The sequence below is a fragment of the Phoenix dactylifera genome, unplaced genomic scaffold, assembly GCF_009389715.1.
Source record: "Phoenix dactylifera cultivar Barhee BC4 unplaced genomic scaffold, palm_55x_up_171113_PBpolish2nd_filt_p 000438F, whole genome shotgun sequence".
Classification (NCBI taxonomy): Eukaryota; Viridiplantae; Streptophyta; class Magnoliopsida; order Arecales; family Arecaceae; genus Phoenix; species Phoenix dactylifera.
The window spans coordinates 254,398-260,397 of record NW_024067873.1 but is presented as its reverse complement, the minus strand read 5'-3'; positions in this window follow the sequence as shown (position 1 = coordinate 260,397).

The window sequence follows — 6,000 nt, the reverse complement described above, 5'->3', positions numbered from 1 at the left end:
TATAATTTTTTTTCTTTCTTTCCTCTCTATACGATTATTGTGAGATGGACACACACCGATAGGGTCGGAAACAACCAAATGGTAAGGGCCATAACTTACAAAGGTCATCGTATTTTACTCCCCTTCACCTCCTCACATCTAGTTCCATTCTGAAAATAAAATTATACATTAGTGTCATTAGTATTTTAAGAAAAACACATTTTATTTACATATACTAGTATCATACCTATCCATCTTTCTCTACGTTACAAGAAAAAAAAGAATTTTTTGCATGTATACCTTCCAAAATATACAAAATATATGAATACTCTCATATATATATCCCCTCATAAAATACTTATTTTGCATATATATATATATTCTGTGGAGTGATTGATTAAAACCCCATTTGATTTTGATGAGCTCAAAGCATTTGAGTATATCTTGTGATTACTAATGAATTCAATTGAGTGTTTCAGTGAAAATCCTGTCCAAGTGTTTCTAGACTTGGTTCATAGTATTTTGGATAAGTTAAGAAGTCTGCATGAACCAATGTCTGAGACTCGAGTCGACTCCCGAGTATCACGAGTCGACTCCAAGTGTATCAAGTTCACTGGCACGAGCTCGAGTCGACTCCAGATCAGTACGAGTCGACTCCGACTGAGAACAGACAGAAGGACAGAAAGCTTCAACTCAGAAACTGTCAACGAGTCGACTCCCGAAGTGCGCGAGTCGACTCCAATGTTCAACGAGTCGACTCCAGGGTAGTAAGAGTCGACTCCAAGAGAAACACAAAGAAAAAATCAGAGAACGATTTTCGGACTCTGAGATTCGAGTCGACTCCCGCAGTACGCGAGTCGACTCCGAGACTGAGCGACCATCAACAGACAGAAGACCATGTTACTGCCTCTGAGATTCGAGTCGACTCACAGACAGCTCGAGTCGACTCCGAGACAAGCTTCACGTCAAAAGGCAGAAGACCAACTTTCGGAAACTGAGAGCCGAGTCGACTCCAAGGAAGTTCGAGTCGACTCCAAGACTGGATGAGCCAAAAGACAGAGAATCGGGAGTTCGGGCTCTGAGATTCGAGTCGACTCCCAGGACAGTCGAGTCGACTCGAGTGGACAAAATTCAAATTTGGATCCACGGACTTCAGTGGATGAGCCGACTCCAAAATTGCCACGTCAGCTCCAGAAGTTGGCGAGTCGACTCCAGGTCAAGACGAGTCGACTCCGGAAAAGCGTGAGTCGACTCCTGCTACAGCCGAGTCGACTCCTGATCGCGCGAGTCGACTCCAACCCACCAACGGTCATATTGTCAGGCTGCGCAGAGTGTGCAGAACGGCCAGAAAAAGCAGAGTAACGGCTAGTTTCCGTGGGGGTTGGCTTAAATAGCCACAGAGGACTGTAGCAAGGTAGAGAATAGACATTCCACTCCAAGCATTCAAGCTTTCAAGCTCTCCAAGTGCTCTTAAACGAAAAAGGGGAGATCTGCATTTACTGCTCCAACAACTTCTTCCCAACAGTCAAAGCTTCCTCCTCCTGCATTCAAGTCGACCACTCTTTCAAGAGGAGACCGGAGTTCCAGAAGCCATACCTCTTCACCAGCTTAAAAGCGTTTGAGGGCTTCTAACTCCTTTACGATTATATTGTTTTAAATCTGCTTTTTGAGAAGCTATTTTCTGTTTTCTTCTATCTCTTGTATTTACTGGATTCAATCGGGGGATTGATTCAAGGGGTTTAAGGTTGGTTGGTGAGCCAAGTTAAAACCAACGTGTGTAAGGGTTTGATTGTGAGCCCGGAAAAACAATCGGGGTTTGGTTCTAGTCGGTGAGCCTGGGAAAACCGACCGAGTTCGTTGTGAGCTCGTAAAACAACAAGTTTGGTTGTGAGCTTGCAAAACAACCGGCTGTAATCCAAGGGGGTTATAGTGAAATTCCCAAGTGAGACTTGGGGAGTGGACGTAGGAGCAAGGGTTAGCTCCGAACCACTATAAAACTTTGTGTTTGTAGTGCATTGTCTCTCATCTTCTTCCCCGGACACTACTCACAGCACTTAGCTTTAATTAAACAACTTGCTATAGCTTTAAATTAATCATCCACAAAGTTTTAAATATTCAAGTTAATTTAAAAACCCAATTCACCCCCCCCTCTTGGGTTGTCTATCTGGGCAACAAGTGGTATCAGAGCCAAAAACTCTTCCACTCAAGAGTTAAAAGATCAAAATGACAACCCCATTTGGATCTTCTCACATTGAGGGTCAGTCCACCCAAAGACCCCCTTTCTTCAATGGATCTGACTACTCATACTGGAAGGCTAGGATGAGAATATTCATCCAAGCCCAAGACTATGAGATGTGGTCCATTGTAGTAAATGGGCCCTACATCCCATCCATATACGTAGATGGTGTTAAGGTACCTAAACTAGAAATGGACTGGGATGAACATGACATGAGGAAGGCACAATTAAACTCTAAAGCAATGAATGTCTTCTATTGTGCCTTAGACCGTAATGAATTCAATAGGGTCTCTACTTGCAATTCTGCAAAAGAGATTTGGGACAGACTTGAAGTGACCCATGAGGGCACGAATCAAGTGAAAGAGTCCAAAATAAATATTTTGGTTCATAAATATAAACTATTTAAAATGGACTCTAACGAAACAATTACATGCATGTTCACTAGGTTTACTGATATTGTCAATGGCCTAAAAAGCCTTGGCAAGAACTATACTAACAGTGAACTTGTCAGGAAAATCCTTCGGTGTCTACCAAGGTCGTGGGAAGCTAAAGTGACGGCAATCCAAGAAGCTAAAGACTTGAACAAGCTTCCACTTGAAGAGCTCCTTGGATCCCTTATGACGCATGAGCTTACCATGAAACAACACAACGAGGAAGAGTCCTCCCATAAGAAAAAGGTAATAGCTTTAAAATCTACCTCTTCTAACAAGGACTTGTCTTGCAGCAGCAGCAGTGAAGAAGAAGAAGATGAGGAAGATGGTGGTGAGGCTCTTCTTGTGCGCAAGTTCAAGAAATTCATCAACCACAAGAAGTCCTATCATCAAAGGAGAGGCCCCTCAAATTCCTACCGCAAGGACAAAGGTAAGGAAAGGGAAAGTGAGGGGATCGGGTGCTATGAGTGCAAAAAGCCGGGACACATCCGAGCTGAGTGTCCCTTACTAAAGAAGAGCAGCAAGTACAAGAAGAAGAAGAAAGCCCTTGTCACCACCCTATCGGACTCCGACGCATCATCCTCATCATCGGATGAAGAACAAGAAGAGAAGGCCAATTTTTGTTTCATGGCCAACGAAAATGAGGTAACTTCTGATACGCACTATGATTTTTCATTTGATGAACTTTATGATGCGTTTAACGAACTAATGATTGAATATAAGGATGTTAATGTTAAGAACAGGGAACTAAAAGTAACTAACCAAACTTATATCCGTAAGTATGATTCTTTAATTAAGGATAAAGATGCTATTACCAAAGAAAATCTAGAACTTAAGACAAGCAACCAACTCTTAATTAAGAAAACTAATACCTTAACTAAAGATAATGAAAAACTAACTAAGGAACTTTCAGAACTCAAAAACCATAAACAAGTCTTAAACAAGGATCTAACAAAAGAACTAAATGATCTAAAAGCCGAAAATCGAACATTAACTAAAGAACTTAACAAATACAAACCCTTAGTTGAAAAATTCACATATAGTTCTGAAAAGTTAAACATGATACTTAACAGTCAACGAGCCGTATTTAATAAAGCGGGTTTAGGGTATAAACCGAAAAATAAACAAAAACTTCTTAGTAACTTCTTTGTCAAAGCTGGGGAAAATAAAACTAAGAAAATGATCTGTTTTTGTTGTGGAAATATAGGACATAAGGCAAATGCATGTGACTATAGGAAAAGGAAAACTAAAAGAAAGATTAAAAGGGTATGGGTTCTAAAAGGAACCAACTTGACTAACCATGAAGGACCCAAGAAAACTTGGGTACCTAAGATGACATGATTTGCTTGTGTAGGAGTGTCTTGCAGCCAAGGTCAACAAAAATTGCTGGTATTTGGATAGTGGCTGCTCAAGGCACATGACGGGTGATAAAGACCAATTTTTCACCCTTGAAGCTAAGAAGGGAGGTGCTGTGACGTTTGGAGACAACAACCAAGGTCACATCATTGGTATTGGTAAAGTTCAAATCACCCCTTCTACTTTTATAGATAATGTCAGATATGTTGATGGTCTTAAGCATAACTTGTTAAGCATCAGTCAATTATGTGATAAAGGATATGATGTTATGTTTAAACCATCACTATGTATTATAACAAATCCTAATGATAATAGCTTAGTTTTTAAAGGGATTAGACGTGGAAATGTATATGTTGTAGACCTAGAAGATCTTGCAAAACATAACCAATGTCTAGTTGTAAATGAAACTAAAGATAATGATGCTAGTTGGTTATGGCACCGTAAGTTAGGTCATGCAAGCATGGACACAATAACTAAATTAGTTAAAAGAGACTCCGTGATAGGTTTGTCAAAATTAAAATTTGAAAAGAACAAAATATGTGAAGCATGTCAATTTGGCAAACAATCTAGGAACTCCTTTAAATCCATAAAATGTGTCTCTACCTCTAGGCCTCTAGAATTATTACACATGGACCTATTTGGTCCAACTAGAACAACAAGTCTAGGTGGAAATAAATATGGTCTTGTTATAGTAGATGATTACTCTAGGTACACATGGGTCATGTTCCTAATACATAAGGATCAAGCATTTTCTATGTTTAAAAAATTCCATAAGGAAGTAACAAATGCTAGAGAGTCTTCAGTCATAGCCATTAGAAGTGACCATGGTACCGAATTCGAAAATCAATTATTTGACGAATTTTGTAGTAAAAAGGGGATAACCCATAATTTTTCTGCACCTAGGACACCACAACAAAATGGAGTTGTGGAAAGGAAAAATAGAACTCTAGAGAAAATGGCTAGAACGATGTTATGTAAAAGTAACCTCCCTAAGTACTTTTGGGGAGAAGCCATTAATACTTCTTGCCATATATTAAATAGAGTTTTATTAAGACCCATTATAAAGAAAACACCTTATGAACTGTGGAAAAACAGAAAACCAAAAGTTAACTATTTTCATGTTTTTGGATGTAGGTGTTTTGTACATAATAATGGGAAAGATAATCTAGGGAAATTTGATCCTAAATCTAATGAAGGAATATTCCTAGGTTATTCTACAACTAGTAAAGCCTATAGAATCTTTAATAAAAGAATCCTAGTTATAGAAGAATCTATACATGTTGTTTTTGATGACTCTAGTGACATCTCATCTAGTAAGAAGGTTAATTTTGATGATGATATTGAAATACTTGAAGAAAAGATAGATGAGATGGGATTACAAGATGATAATCAAAAGTTGATTGAAGGAGAATCGTCAAACCAAGAGCCTATAGTGGATCATGGGCTAGCTAAAGCTTGGAGGTATGCTCACGGGCATCCTAAGGAACTAATTCTAGATGATCCATCACAACCGGTTAGGACTAGAGCATCCCTTAGGAATTTGAATAATCATCTAGCTTTTGTTTCACACTTTGAGCCCAAACATATAGAAGAAGCCGAAAATGATGTAAATTGGATAAATGCAATGCAAGAAGAACTAAATCAATTTACTAGAAACAAGGTTTGGGATCTAGTGGAGAGACCTTCTGAATATCCAATTATAGGTACTAAATGGATATATAAAAATAAGCTAGATGAAAATGGAATTGTTATAAGGAATAAGGCTAGACTAGTAGCAAAGGGTTATAATCAAGAAGAAGGCATAGATTTTGATGAAACCTTTGCTCCCGTAGCTAGACTTGAGGCAATTAGACTTCTATGCATATGCATGCTCTAAGGACTTCAAACTATATCAAATGAATGTAAAGAGTGCTTTTCTAAATGGGTTTATTAATGAGGAGGTGTATGTAGAACAACCTCCTGGTTTTGAAAATCATCAATACCCTAATCATGTGTATA